The following is a 15,787-nucleotide window of genomic DNA, read 5'->3' as shown; positions in this document are numbered from 1 at the left end:
TCTTTTTCATAAAATACACCCAAACTTTTCTGCTATAGTCATCAATTAAACGGACAAAATAATGACAGCCTCCAAGAGATGCAGCTTTAGTTGTCCACACATCAGAGTGAATTAATTCCAATGGCTTCTCACTCTCTTGAACATGTCTAGGAAATGGTTTCCTTGCCTGTTTTCCAAACTGACAGGCTTCACATACCTTATGCATTTCTGCAACCTTGAATTTGGGCAATCCTGCAACAATATTTTGGGCCTGCATTGATTTAAGTCGCTGTACATTAACATGACCAATGCGTTTATGCCAGATATCAATATCTGCAACTACACCGGTCCCATGTGCAAACATTGCTGCACTCAATTCAGACATGTCTGCATCCAATGTAAACATTCTGCCCTTCTTCTTTCCTTTTGCTATCAAGTGACCTTTATTTTTCATATCCTCAACAAAGCATCCATGAGGATTAAATCTGACCTGCAAGCCCTGTTCAACCATTTGACCAACTGAAACCAGATTCTTGGTGATATTCGGGACATGAAATACATCAGACAGGTATTTCTTTTTCCCACCCTGCATAGACAAGGGAATTTTTCCAATCTGCACAATAGGATGTGCAGTATCATCACCAGTCTCCACAAATCCTGGTTTTTCCATTTTCCTTGCATCCTCCATCCATTCTGCATGACCTGTCATGTGGTTTGATGCACCTGAGTCAACATACCATACATCATTGCTTTCTTCTGCACTTGTCATAGAATTGTTCATGTGCTGCACCATGAACAAATGCTCATTTCTGTCATCACCCTATCTACTAGAAGATGCATAATTCCCTTGTTGCAGTTTTCCATTCATGATGTCATTCTGCTTTTTATAGCAGTCTTTAGCCATATGACCCATTTTACCACAGTAGTAGCATTCAACATTACTGTTTGCATTTTGGCCTCTTTGCCATCCACCACGACCTCTTTGGCTCCCCCTGCCTCTAGAGTTACCACGTCCTCCTCCATAGGACTGGTTTTCTTGAGTTTGCTGCATATTCTGATTTCTGCCACGGCCTCCAAATCGGCCTCCTCTACCTCTGCCTCTACCTCTTCCAGCATTTGAGTAGAAGACAGCTTCTTTTGAAGTTCCTCCTGAAGAAGATGCACCACCATTTCTCTGTTCCTCAGAAATTAGAAGAGCAATCAACTCCTCAAAATCAGGAAATCTTTCACGAACTGAAATGGATGTCCGAAACTGTGCATAATCCTTTCCTAGACCATTCAAGGTCACGGAAACTAAATCATCATCTTCCACTGGCGACCCAATGGAAGCAAGTGCATCTGCAATCTTCTTCACCTTCATGTGGTAGTCGTTGATGCTCATACTTTCTCTTTGCACATTATGCAACTCTTGCTTGAGCTGCATTTTCCTGGCTTGCGTATTTGTGCTATACATTTTTGACAAAGTATCCCATGCCTCCTTTGGCGTACTTGCATCCTGAATATGCACAATCATAGAGTCTGAAATACTGATAGACAGCCAATACATAACTTTCCTAGCTCTCTCATGCCATGTTTTAAATGCCTGCATTTGTTGTTGATTGGGAACATCAGGAAGAACTGGTTCTTCTTCATTTCCTGCAACAAATTCCCAATATCCTTTTCCCATAAGGAAATTCGTCATTCTAAACTTCCATGCCTGGAAGTTGTTCTTGTCAAGCTTTTCAGTGACAATCTGTGAAAGAGAATCAGACGCCATTACAGAATACTGCAAGAAATTCTGTCACTGCAAAAAACACAGCTTCACCCTCACAAGGGCAAATCTGCAAAACTGGCGAAAGTGGTATTTGACCACACAGTCACTTCCTAGTGACGATTTTGCATAAACAGGAACCAAGGATGATTCTGAAACTCCCAATGTCTCTGCGCACAAGCATACGATGCAATTTCTACAGTAACTTTTCACCGACCTGTAGAACAGTGGTCGCACAGCATAAAACTGAGCCTTTTCTTGAGTGCGTGCAGAAAACTTCCGTCTGCAAAACAGGCCCCGAAATGGCCTCAAATCAAAAAAACCTGAGACAATGCACTCCTGCAATTTCCGGCTGTGCTACCTGCAGAGATCTGCTCCCAAAATAGGAAATGAAAGCAACACTGCTCCTCTTACCAGACCACCGCGAGCTTGGCTTGCTTTCTTGAGCTCCTTACCACGAACAAGGCTCTGATACCATGTCAAGATTGTGGGAGAGAAGGAAGGAGTCTCGCTTGAAGCTTTCTTGCTTGCACAATGGGGGAAGACACACAAGGGTGGAGGCTGAAAACAGTTTTCCTCTTCTTAGTTGTGTAAGCCAAAAGAACTCTAGTACAAAGAAATAGAAGAACCCTATATATGGGTCTCAAACCAAACTCAACTAACTAAGGTGGCATACTAATTGAGCCACGAACTAGAGTAGATAAGGATAGCTATCATGTTGCTATTATTCATGGGCGGTGTACCAACCGCATCTGCAACTGACAAGTCGGTGACATAAATATACAACGGTCACCCTGGCGTATCACGAGTGGAGCTCGATATCTCAACAGACTGTGTATAACCAGCAACAAATTCAAGTCCAAAAACAACATGCACACATGTCATACATGTCCCAGAATTTCCCAGATAGCTGCTAGTACATATGTCACTCCAAATATGTCTTTATAAGCACAAAGCAGTGCATAAACAGCAAGTACAAGTGTCAACTAATTTGGTTGCAGGTTGCAATCAACCAAAAAATAGCATAACAAGCTTTAAGCAGCTCCAAAATGTCTTCAAATCATGTCATACATTTGCTCCAGTGTGACAGAGTCAATACATGACTATGCATGTAACTCTAGGCTTCCTGCCTTCAATGAGCCAAGTAATACATTGCATTTACACTCTATATTTAGCCAAGAAGATGAAATTGCATTTGCTTCAGCTCAAAAACTTCAGCATTCAATAATATCCAAAGCTCTCTTTGATCCTCTAAGAACTCAGCATACATATGTCACCTCATGTAGATGACGGGTGCCCAACGTAGCATGTAATGCTTCAGTGGAAGGTGATGCTTGTTGTCCACTATTTAATGACAGTTTTCAGCCATTAAAAAATGCAAGATCTGAATTCTTTTTTGTGCCAAACTTCATTCCATAAGCATGAGAGATGATACATAAGCCCTCCTGGACATATCAAAGCTTTAATAGAAGCCAAAATACATTTCATGTAGCTTCAGTGTATCAAACAAGACCTCATACATACTGTCCTGTCACAGATTTCAGCATGTCTACTTCAGATTCAGATCTGTGTATCACTCCAGCACCTCATAACAGAGTTCATAGTCACATATTAGGCTTCAAAGTCATCAACAACTCTTGCAAAGTGTGTATCTAAGCTGCCTATCAACTATAGATTGTATCTTCCTTTGAATTTTGGAAAGGAATGTATGCAGATGTTGTTGGAAGACTTGGCTATGCGAAATTCTTATGATGCTATACATGCTTCTACTTTTGGTATGTAGTGGAATAGAATGCATGGCCAAGTGATGGTTGGTGGTCCGAAGGCTTGCAATATGGACATATGCTTTGCATGTATTTGAAAAGAGAAAAGTTACTAATAGTGAAATGTCTCATGCAGGGCAAGACATTCGTCACATATCTGGTTCATCGCTAGATGCATATTCAACAAAAGGGCAAAACACATATGTATTTGTGGAAGAGAAAAATAAGAGAGATGTGTTCAAAGATGGGAGAGAGAGACAAGGAATACTACATATCCATGAGCCTTCAGGATCTCATTATGTTTTCTTCATTATTCAAGAACTAACTGAGAAGTACATAATACAGTGTAAAAGTAAACTAGACTAGGTGTAGACCTAGCTGACTAACTCTAGTCAGGTCACTGACTAACACATACCCGACTTATTCAATAAAATCACATGGAGACAGCTGTACACACACACTAGCTATCACAGATGTCAATCACTCATAAAGACGGATTGAAATGAGCTTGACTTCTAACACTCCTCCTCAAGCTCAAAACAAAACTCAAATCATCTACATCACTCCAAGTAGCTGTCTAAAGTGAATGAAATTATTTTTACCAAGTGATTTGGTAAAGATGTCTGCTACTTGGTCTTCAGTCTTCACATGCTCCAAGTCAATCAGATCTGCTAAAACCATTTCCCTGATGAAATGGTAGTGAACCTCGATGTGTTTCGATCTTGCATGATAAACAGGATTGCTTGCTAACATGACACTGCTTAAATTGTCATAGTACAGCCTTACTTTGCTGTCCAAGTGTACTCCCAAGTCATTTAGCAACTTTTGTAACCACATAGCTTCATAGGCCCTTAAGGCCACACCACGATATGTTGCTTCTGTACTGGACAGTGCAACTATAGGCCGTTTCTTACTCTGCCAACAACTGATCATGCTACTACCCAATCCAAATGCATAGCCGCTGGTTGACCTCCTGTCATAAGTGCAACGAGCCCAGTCAGCATCAGTATACCCCATCAAGTCAAGGGGTTTTCCATATGCATAAAACAACCCATGATCTGTGGTACTCTTTACATATCTCAGAATTCTCGTGACTGCATCCAAGTGTGGTTTGCGAGGCTTCTGCATGAACTAATTGATCAACCCCACAGCATAACTCAAGTCAGGTCTAGTGATTTTGAGATAGATCAAGCTACCTACCATCTGTTTGTACATGGTAACATTCTCAATCTCTGTCCCAACATCAATCTCCAGCTTGACATTCTGCTCTAAAGGTGTATCCATAGGCTCGCAATCAGCCATACCATATTTCTGTAACATGTCCTGAGCATATTGCTTCTATAGCAGCCATATGCCTTGAGGTGTAGAGACAACCTCAATCCCCAAAAAATATTTCAGCTCTCCTAGGTCCTTGACCTTAAACTCAGCCTGTAAACATGTCTTTACTTCAGCAATCCCGCTTTCATCATCTCCTGTAATGATCAAGTCATCAACATAGACAACTAGGATACATAGCCACGATCTGTCTTCTTCAGAAACAAACTATGATCAACATCACCCCATTGGAAACCATGTTGCTACAAATAACTGCTAATGCGAGTATTCCATGCTCTGGGTGCTTGTTTCAGCCCATATAATGCCATTTTCAGCCGGCATACATGTGTTGGAAATTCTGGATACACATAGCCTTCAGGATGTTCCATGTAAACTTCTTCTTGTAACTCTCCATTCAGAAAGGCATTCTTTACATCCATCTGCCATAGTTTCCAGCCTCTAGCTGCTGCCAAAGCAATCACAGTTCTAATTGTAGCCATCTTTGCTACAGGGCTGAAAGTCTCCTCATAATCAAGACCATACTGCTGCGCATACCGTTTCGCAACCAGCCTGGCCTTGTATCTTTCCAATGATCCATCTGATTTACATTTTACCTTATACACCCACTTGCAGCCAATAGGTGTTTTGCCCTCACGCAACTCTACCAAATCCCATGTGTCATTTTCAGCCAAAGCTGAATATTCCTCATCCATAGCAACATGCCAATCCTCATCTGCACAACTGCCTCATCAAACTTTCTTGGTTCTCTAAAACCTGTTACTTTTGTCATTTAAGCATAAAGATAGGCTGTATATCTAGTGTAAGTGTACCTATCAACAGGTCGTTTGACCCTCTCTGATCTCCTGAGCTGTGGCTCACTGTGAGCTTGCCTCTCATGAGGCAGCACATAACGACTCTGCCTAGCACCTGGCGTCATAAGAGACCGAATCACCAATTCACTGTCTAAGCTGTCACTGCTAGATGAGTCATAACCTCCAGTGAGTGGACCTGTTACATCTTCAAAAACCTTTTCTTTTCGCTTATCTGTTCTCCTCCTCACTGACATATCTGTGTCAATGGATGCAGTACTGTGACTGCACAATCGTCCTGTCCAAGGACTCACTGTAGATGATACATCACATGTTTGACCACTCATGGAAGTACTCTCTGCAAGAGTATTTTCAGCACGACTCATACTGGGTGAGCCATCAGTAGGCACTGCAACAGGATTCCCATACCAGGATGCTAACTCATCAAATACCACATCTCTGCTTATGAGTGTCTCATGCGTAGAAGGTACATAATACTTATAAGCTTTCCATTCCTGTGCATATCCCACAAACACAGTCTTCACTGCCTTAGGGTCCAGTTTCTTCCTCTTCTCATCTAGCATACGCATATATGCAATGCTGCCAAATACCTTCAAGTGCGAAATATCAGGTTTATGACTATACAGCCTCTCATATGGAGTGACATCATGTATCCCTCCTATAGGGGTTCGATTCAGCACATAGACAGTAGTCATCACTGCTTCAGCCCAATAACCATTTGGCAGACATTTCTCATTCAGCATAGCTCTAGTTGATTCCATCAGGACCCTGTTTTTCCTCTCTGCAACACCGTTTTGCTGCGGTGTATAGCTACATGTGAGCTGTCTTTTGATCTCATATTTAGCAAGATACCTGTCAAAGTAATTTAAGACATATTCACCTCCTCCATCTGATCTCAAATAGGATATATAGCAGCCCACCTCATTTTATGCATGCTTCTTGAAGTCTTTGAATGCATCAAACACATCATCTTTATGCTTCAAAATATAATGCCAAGTGTACCTACTGAAATCATCAATAAATGATACATAATACCGTGCACCTCCAAAAGAAGCATTATGTGAAGGACCCCAGACATCAGAGTGCACCAACTGTAAAGGCCTAGTGCTATTTTCTACATGTCTCATGAAAGGAAACCATGCCTGCTTCCCAAACTGACATGCAGGGTATACATGACCAAAGTCATTATACTTGAATTTGGGTAATCCAAGTACTACTTCCTTCTGCTGCATAGATTTCAGCTTTTGTACATTGACATGTCCAATCCGCTTGTGCCAAATCTCTACATCCCGAATGGCACTCTCATCGTGAGCAAACATGGCTGCCTTAAGTCCTAGAATGGTCACATCCAATGTAAACATCTTGCCATCCCTTCTGCCCTTGGCAATTAACTTGCAGCCATTTCCATACTCCTCAATGAAACATCCATCTTTGTTAAATCTCACTTGCAGATTCTGTTCTGCCATTTGACCCACAGACAAAATATTCTTTGTTATGGTCGGTACATGTAATACATCATCCAAGCCTTTCTTCTTGCCATCAGTCATCATGAGAGGAACAATCCCTTTATGCTTTATGTCATATTGGGTCTCATCCCCAGTACATACATGACCATGTGTACCTACAACCATCTCATCAAACCACTCTCCATGCGGTGTCATGTGGTTTGACGCTCCAAAGTCAATGTATCATCTATCATCTCTATTATATCTCGATGCATTTTTGGATACATGCTGCATGGCAAAGAGTCTATCAACTTGCTCATCATGAGCACCACTGGAAGATGCATAGTGCCCATGTTGTCTACCCTTTGCCTTCATATCTCCCTGCTTCTTATAACAGTCTTTTGCAATGTGCCCATACATGCCGCAATAATGGCAATCCTTGTCCCTTTTGGACTAATCAAATGATTGCCATGAACCAGATCCACCACCTCTATCGCGAGGTGATCTCCCCCTACCTCTAAACCCGCCAGATCCATGCTGGCCTTATGTATTTGCAGCATGCCAATTACCCTGTTGCTGCTACTGTCCATAACCATTACGAGTGTCACCATGACCTCGAAATGAACCACCACCTCTAAATCCTCTACCATGCTAGCTAGAGTATAACACAGTGTCTCTACTCTGAGATGCACAGGAACCTGTATTCAAACCAAGTTTGACGTCCTCATTCAGCAACAAAGCAACTAGCTCTTCCCAAGTAGGAGGCTCTTCTCTAACAGATATAGATGTGTCAAAAGCTTTGTACTCTTTCCCTAATCCATTCAAGGCAATAGCAATCATATCATCTTCTGATACACTTGAGCCAATGGTAGCAAGTTGATCAGCTATGGTCTTAATCTTTGTGGTATACACCTGGATGCTCCTGCCATTCCTAGACATGTTGTTGAACTACTGTTTCAACTGGATCTTTTGTGCATGTGTCATGGTTCCATAATTTTTCATCAGTATGTCCGAAGCATCCTTCGGAGTCTCACATCCAGTGATTTGAATTACCATAGCATCAGATATACATAGAGAAAATCAATGCAGCACCTTGCATGCTCTCTCATTCCATAGCATATGAGCTCTTTTCTATTCATTAGTTGGATTCGTTGCAGGCAACTCAGGAGCAGCCTCATCTCCTGTACATAGATCCCAATAACCCTTGCCAACTAGAAAGTTCTTCATTCTAAATTTTCATAATGCAAAGTTCTTGTTGTCTAACTTCTCTCCAACTATCTGAGTGATATTATCAGTCCCTTGTGCATTAGCCATGATGCAATAGACTCTCTGTCAGATGTTTAACTACCTGCAAACCAATAAGTATGACTGACCAAGTTCAGTCCACAACAGTTTATGAGAGTTTTTTGCAACTAATTGCAATAAAAAACTAGGGCATTTCAGCCCACTGATAACCCAAAACAATCCCAAAACAAATGGTCTAACCCGTAGGTAAAACAGTTAATACATATGCTATGTATTTGCTTCAGTTTAAACTCCTGCAACCTCACTGCCAGGGACCAAAGATGCAGTCTGAAAACTGTACAGTGTGTATAACCAGCAACAAATTCAAGTCCAAAAACAACATGCATACATGTCCTACATGTCCCAGAATTTCCCAGATAGCTGCTAGTATATATGTCACTCCAAATATGTCTTTATAAGCACAAAGCAGTGCATAAACAACAAGTACAAGTGTCAACTAATTTGGTTGCAGGTTGCAATCAACCAAAAAATAGCATAACAAGCTTTAAGCTGCTCCAAAATGTCTTCAAATCATGTCATACATTTGCTCCAGTGTGACAGAGTCAATACATGACTATGCGTGTAACTCTAGGCTTCCTGCCTTCAATGAGCCAAGTAATACATTGCATTTACACTCTATATTTAGCCAAGAAGATGAAATTGCATTTGCTTCAGCTCCAAAACTTCAGCATTCAATAATATCCAAAGCTCTCTTTGATCCTCTAAGAACTTAGCATACATATGTCACCTCATGTAGATGACGGGTGCCCAAGGTAGCATGTAATGCTTCAGTGGAAGGTGATGCTTGTTGTCCACTATTTAATGACAGTTTTCAGCCATTAAAAAATGCAAGATCTGAATTCTTTTTTGTGCCAAACTTTAGTCTATAAGCATGAGAGATGATACATAAGCCTTCCTGGACATATGAAAGCTTTAATAGAAGCCAAAATACATTTCATGTAGCTTCAGTGTATCAAACAAGACCTCATACATATTGTCTTGTCACAGATTTCAGCATGTCTGCTTCAGATTCAGATCTGTGTATCACTCCAGCACCTCATAATAGAGTTCACAATCACGTATTAGGCTTCAAAGTCATCAACAACTCTTGCAAAGTGTGTATCTAAGTTGCCTATCAACTGTAGTATGCACTATACCTTGCATCCCAACCATGGAGGGCCTTTATGGCAATAGGCGCAACCACGCAAACCTGTCCAGAACTTGCTGCAGTATGTTTTGATGATTATGTTGATGATGAGGCACTAATTAGTGCTCAATACTCCCTTCTCAAGACTCTAAGCAAGCCACAAACAACAGCTTGAACCATTGAATGAGCAATCACACAATGCCTACCTTCCCATTGACAATGGCAGCCTGCCTGTTTTGAAAAGACCTAAGGCTTCAGCTTCTACAGGTCATCTTCACTGCCTCCTGCTCCAAGAAGTCCACCAAGTCCTACTCTGATATCATGTTCAAAGATGGGAGAGAGAGACAGGGAATACTACATATCCATCAGCCTTTAGGCTCTCATTATGTTTTCTTCATTATTCAAGAACTAACTGAGAAGTACACAATACAGTGTAAAAGTAAACTGGACTAGGTGTAGACCTAACTGACTAACTCTAGTCAGGTCACTGACTAACAAATACCTGACTTATTCAATGTAATTACATGGAGATAGCTATACACACACACTAGCTGTCACAGATGTCGGTCACTCATAAAGATGGACTGAAGTGAGCTTGACTTCTAACAAGATGAAGATAATGTAGGGATAACTAAGAGAATGACAAGAAGAAGTGTGGATCATCCTAAAGCTGCAAATAAGTCACCTCTCGGGCATGTTATGGAAGAGGTTAGGCAGGAGCAGAAACAGGATAGCAAGCGAGAAGGCAAACAGTTGGGATATAAGTTGTAGTTTAATATTGAGACAACCACAAATACCTTGGAAGATCCTGTACTGGAAGAGTCATCCATTGCATCTACAGATTTTCTTAATGCATTTGAAGAGGAGGTTTGTGAAGATCACGTTTTACTTGATGCAGGGACTCAAAGAAAGATTGATGACTTATTAGATGCATATGATTTGCAGGATAAAGTTATTATCTCTGAGGCAGTTCATGAGCTTGATATGATACTCCATAGTTGGAAAATGTTTCGAATACTTTGTTAGAGGCCTTGATAGGCAACTCTAAGATGCTTCAAGATATAAATTGCTTCACTATTTTTGGTGATGGTGAGAATGTATTGGATGCAAGTGAGGCTCAGTTTATGTTTGACAAGATACACAATTGTCTGTATAAGCAGATTTCTATGCGCTGGACTTTAAAATAGCAGACATGTTGCTATGTATTTGTTGATGGGTGCATTGATAGCATGTATATGGAGATTCAACAGCCTCTAGTGTATGATGCGCACCCAAGGCCTTATGGCCCTAGAGGGGATACTAGGAATTACTCAAGAGTTAAGCACACGCTGAGTATTTTGATCTATGATCTAAGGGGATGCCTTCTTATATGCATGATAAGTGACAAGTTGATGCTATAGGTATTTGACCCGAGTGGTGCATCGGTAGCACGTACTGGAGGATGTGCAGGTTCAGAGGGGGGTGGATGTCATGCCACTATGTGGACACAATGTGAAAAACTCTAGAGTGCATCATCATCCAAATTTCTTATTGATCTAGAGAGTCAATGTCATCTGAGTCGGGCTAGTGTTCGTGGCATGAATGGTTCAAAAATACTAGATTTTTGGATAATTTTACCCTATTTTTGATATTATTTATTGTAGATATCCTAAAAATCTAGGGAAACTTCTAGAATAGGGTGGAATGTAAAAATCAAGTGAATTTTTCAGCCAGTTGTGGGATTTTTCATGAAAATGAAAGATGGACAAAATCCTGCGCAGTTGTGATCGCAGTTGATAGGCAGTAAATAGCACTTTGAAGTGGAAGAAGAAGAAGGAGTGATCTCAGAGATTCTTGAGCAAGTGTCCTAGGGGTTTTAATCACCTCTCAGAGCCAAGGGAACTATCAGATTTAGGTTCTGAGAAGTAGAGAAGAAGTTGTTGTTTTTATGCATGTTTTTGTTTATGAGGGAGCTCTAGGAGATCTAATGCTTGGAGATTGCTTCTGGGTATTGCCAGATAAGGGATTTCAGGTTCTATCAATATATAATGATTTGATTCATTGTGATTTGTTTTTATCGTGTTTACCTCTTGTCTATTTTTTTTCTTCTCTTTCATCTCCTATCCTCTACTTCCTTCTATCTTTGATTTGTGGTGGATACGACCTTTCGACTAAAACCCCTTCGACAATGTGTCACATGGCAACCCCCAACCCATATACCTGCCACTAACTACTAATAGCCTTTTGACATATGTTAATAGAAATATATAAAAATGTATATGCATTTGTAAACCTTATTAATATATACACATATTTTAATAAGAATATTTATACATATGCACACCTCACTCGTTAGCTCCTTTCATCACCTTCCTAGCTATGATGGCTACCCTCCTTCTCTTGCTCCTTAATCATTGGCTCTTTCTTCTCCATCTAAATAGGAGTTACTCTCCACCTCTCTTGCATACTTTCCTACCTCCTATTACAACAATTCCACAATGGCATGGGTGGAGGTAATAGGTCTAGCACAAAGAAGAGTACCCTTGAAATTTGAATATTGCAATTATAGTTGAAGTTGGGGGGAGTTCTTATGCCTAAGTAGATAGGTTTCATCAACTCTTTTTCCTACGTGGATAATCAATGTCTTGTATCTATCATATGTTTCCTAATAGTTTTTTTAATGAATGCTTGTTAAGAGGAACTTTGCAACTATAAGGCAAATAGAGAAAGCTATACAAGAGATGAAAGTATTCAACTATTTTGATCACTTCAAATTTCCAAACAAAAGATGATTCTACTTATGGCTAGATAGTCATGTAGTGGTGCAATAGAATCAAGGGAAACAAATATATCACTACTCTCAAATGGAGTATTGAGCACTAGAGAAAGCAAGCCATTCAAGCTTTTTGGTTATGATGACATAAGACCATATGCACCATAGTGTATGTTGATGTAGATGAAAAATGAGAAAATACTTGAAAACACATAAGATAGTAGAAGAATGTCAGAAGACCCGACTCATGGAAGGCCCTTCATTAACAACAATGGCCATGGTGTGACCTTCATCTAGGTTGAGGCCATCCACTCTTGCTGTAACTTAGTATTGTGATGAGCTACATGCTTAGAATTGACCCTAGCTTTCTTCCACTAATTCTTTGGAGGAGCACACTGATAAAATGTTAAGCAAGCATAATAGCTTGTCCAGTGGCTCATGAATCTTTTTTTAATCAATTGTGCTCTGGGATGTTTGGACACAGTCTTATTCATTCAAGAGCTTTGACCAATGAGAATCAATGTATACCTCTCACAGAGTCTCTCACACGTGAATGTAAGGACTCATTTGTAGAGAGAGTACTAGCATGGCCATACCTCAATCCCATGAAGGATGCACTTTACATGCTTTAGAGTCCAAGTGAGTGCTCTTTCGACTCTCGACCTTTTACGACCTCCACATGCAAATGAGATAAATGGGCATAGCAAGACATAATGCTTGGAGAGAAGATGAGTAGAGCTTCACCCTCTTGGTCCTTAACCCTCACTCTGTAACTCTATCACACTCTCACCCTCACTCCATCTCTCCTAAAAATAATGAGAGTAGGAAGGCAAGTGCACAAAGTTTGCCCATACATGAGCAGCTTGTTCTATTCACTCTCATTTCTTTTATACACAATTTTTAGGGCTAGGATTTTCCCATCCCTCTTGGGCATCTAGCCCACTTTAGGGCCTCAAGATTGGTTTGTAGTTTTCCCTTGGGAGTCTAAGATATCATTATGACTTTTATCGGATCATGCCCAACTTGCAGATTTACATAAACAACTATTTGGCAATTCAAATATGCATGTGCTTCATGCACATTATATTATGATTGATAATTCGAAGAGTATTTTCAAAAATTTAGGCTCCTTCTGAAGCTTTCTTGCACATTGCATGCTACGTACTTCTTGCAATTAACATTACCGTCCTCCTAGATGAGTAATGACATCAATCTATCTAGTATCCCATGGCCTCTGGGCCCAATCAGAACTCACCAACTTAGTGATACCCCACTCCACTATGTCTCGTATGAAAAAGAAATAAATGCAATGCTCATGGACTGTAGACCAATCCTGATCATTATGCTAGAACGTGGTTGAGGACATGGTATGTTACAATCTCATGAGACCCTTGCTTGATGCCAACCTAGTCACATCTCCATACTCTATTCTTAGAAACAAGAACAATCGAAGGACAAGGATGCTAACCAAAGGTGTCCCCAATGTGGAAACACTCACATGTACATTGATTGTCCAAAGTAGAAAGCTAGCTCTAGCAAAGCTATAGTAGCCATTGTTCCCTTGACCCTCAAGAAACAACAATCCAAAGATTTCTTTGAGAAATCATAATCAAAATGCTGAAAGATGAGGATGTGATTCCCATTCCAATTAATGCCATTCCTCGAGCATAAGCCAACAAGGTGGAATCAACATCCATGGCCCATATGTAGCTACTAGCTCTATCATTGGGAAGAAGAATGAAATGAAGAAGGCAAAGCATGCTGCTCTCAAGCTCAAGAGTGACGGGGAGACCTCACTTCCTATAGTTGCTTCCAGTGCTAAGCAAGCTACATCTGCTCTACACACTTAAATGGTTGCATCACCAAAGTAGGTGAATTTCTTAATCTCGAGCATCAACTTCACTTGATAAGCAAGGTGAAGAACTAGATAGAAGAGGCTCAAGCTGAAATTAGAGATAAAGAGGCCAAGGACAATTTACAGCCAAAGTGCATCAATAGCATACTTCCCTTGGCCTCAACAATTGGACCTAAAACTTTTGCAATACTTGCTATTGAACTTGAAGCACAACTGCCTAGCCTGCCAAGGAAGTTACAATATCAAGAAGTAGACGCTAGGATGTCAGCTATCTTACCCTTTACAAGTGTCTCAATACCATTGGGCATGCTCTTCAAGAACAATCCTGCCATTCAGAAAACTTTCAAGACAGATTCAGAGATGTAATGAGAGCCATCCTATTGAGGTGAATCCTCAAAATCCCTTGCCTAGCTCCCAACCCATACCCTTCCTTCGTGCTCTTAGAGTTGCCACATTTTGGGAGGGTGTTGAACAACATGTCATTCTATCGGTGGAAGCCTAGGTGACTTCAACAATAGAAGAAGCATTATCAATACATGATCTAGTGTTAGCATCATGAATCGAGTAGTTAAGACCTAGGGAAACCCTCTAATTAAGATTGTCCACTTGAATCTCGCCATTACCAATGGTTCTAAGGTACACCCATTGGGTGTGTTGAAGGACTAGTTGGTGAAAATCTCTAGTGTGAAGTTCTCTATCACATTTGTGGTCATGAAAGGAGTTGATTATGACCTATTGCTTAGTTGACCCTCGATGCACAATGCATGGCTAATTGAAGATTGGGACAATGGTCTAGTGTTCATGGGAAATTGTAGTGAGGGTATTTGCATTGAAATGGATAGCTGAAAATCTACTGTGGTCAACCTCAATGCTATCTCTAGCTTGTTGCATAGTGACACCACCTCTCCCCCAACACAAAAGCCCTTTTAAAAATATTTTCCATACCCAAAGGATGAGCATGACTGGCTTCACATTGTTTCCTCTTTAGATCTTCCATTTATTAAGGAAGGGGAGCACAAAGAAGCCAATGAATATCTGAGTCAACATAGACTTTTAAAAACCCCTATAAACAAGCTTAATATTCATGATTGATGAACTTCCTTTTGTGTCTTTGTTGATCATGCATGCTGACCCATCACCAACATCTAAGAAACTTTTTTGTACCCAGTGATAGACTAGAACTCTGTAAACTCCTTTCATTATGGAGAACAACCATTGAAGAACATACATAAGGCTAACCTACTTATCTATAAAGAGCTCCTAACATATCCCATAGGGCATTGGATTGAACTACATCAAGTTTTGTTTGAATATCATAATAACCTTTTTGTCTCCATGATGCCCCCTAATGAATATGATAGAGAGGAGGACAATGAACTTGAAGAACTGATTGAGCATAAAAGCAACATGGATTTTGATGTAGACTATGACTCTGATGGCAAAACAATTGAGGACAACATAGTTGACCAAAAACCCTCCACACAACCTTCATTGCTCATTGATGTTGGCCTTGTCCATGTTAAATCAGACTTAGAAAGGTTGAGTACCTACAAGTCATGGATTACAATCAACTAGGATCCCATACTTTTGATCTCACTTCCAACCCTGATTTGTTCACTATTGAACCCCCCCAAGACTCCCCTTTGATGCTCCGCCAATAATGGAGGA

This window comes from Lygodium microphyllum, chromosome 25, assembly GCF_053477565.2.
Source record: "Lygodium microphyllum isolate KBCC chromosome 25, Lygodium_microphyllum_v1.1.10, whole genome shotgun sequence".
Classification (NCBI taxonomy): domain Eukaryota; kingdom Viridiplantae; phylum Streptophyta; class Polypodiopsida; order Schizaeales; family Lygodiaceae; genus Lygodium; species Lygodium microphyllum.
This window is presented reverse-complemented; position numbering follows the sequence as displayed.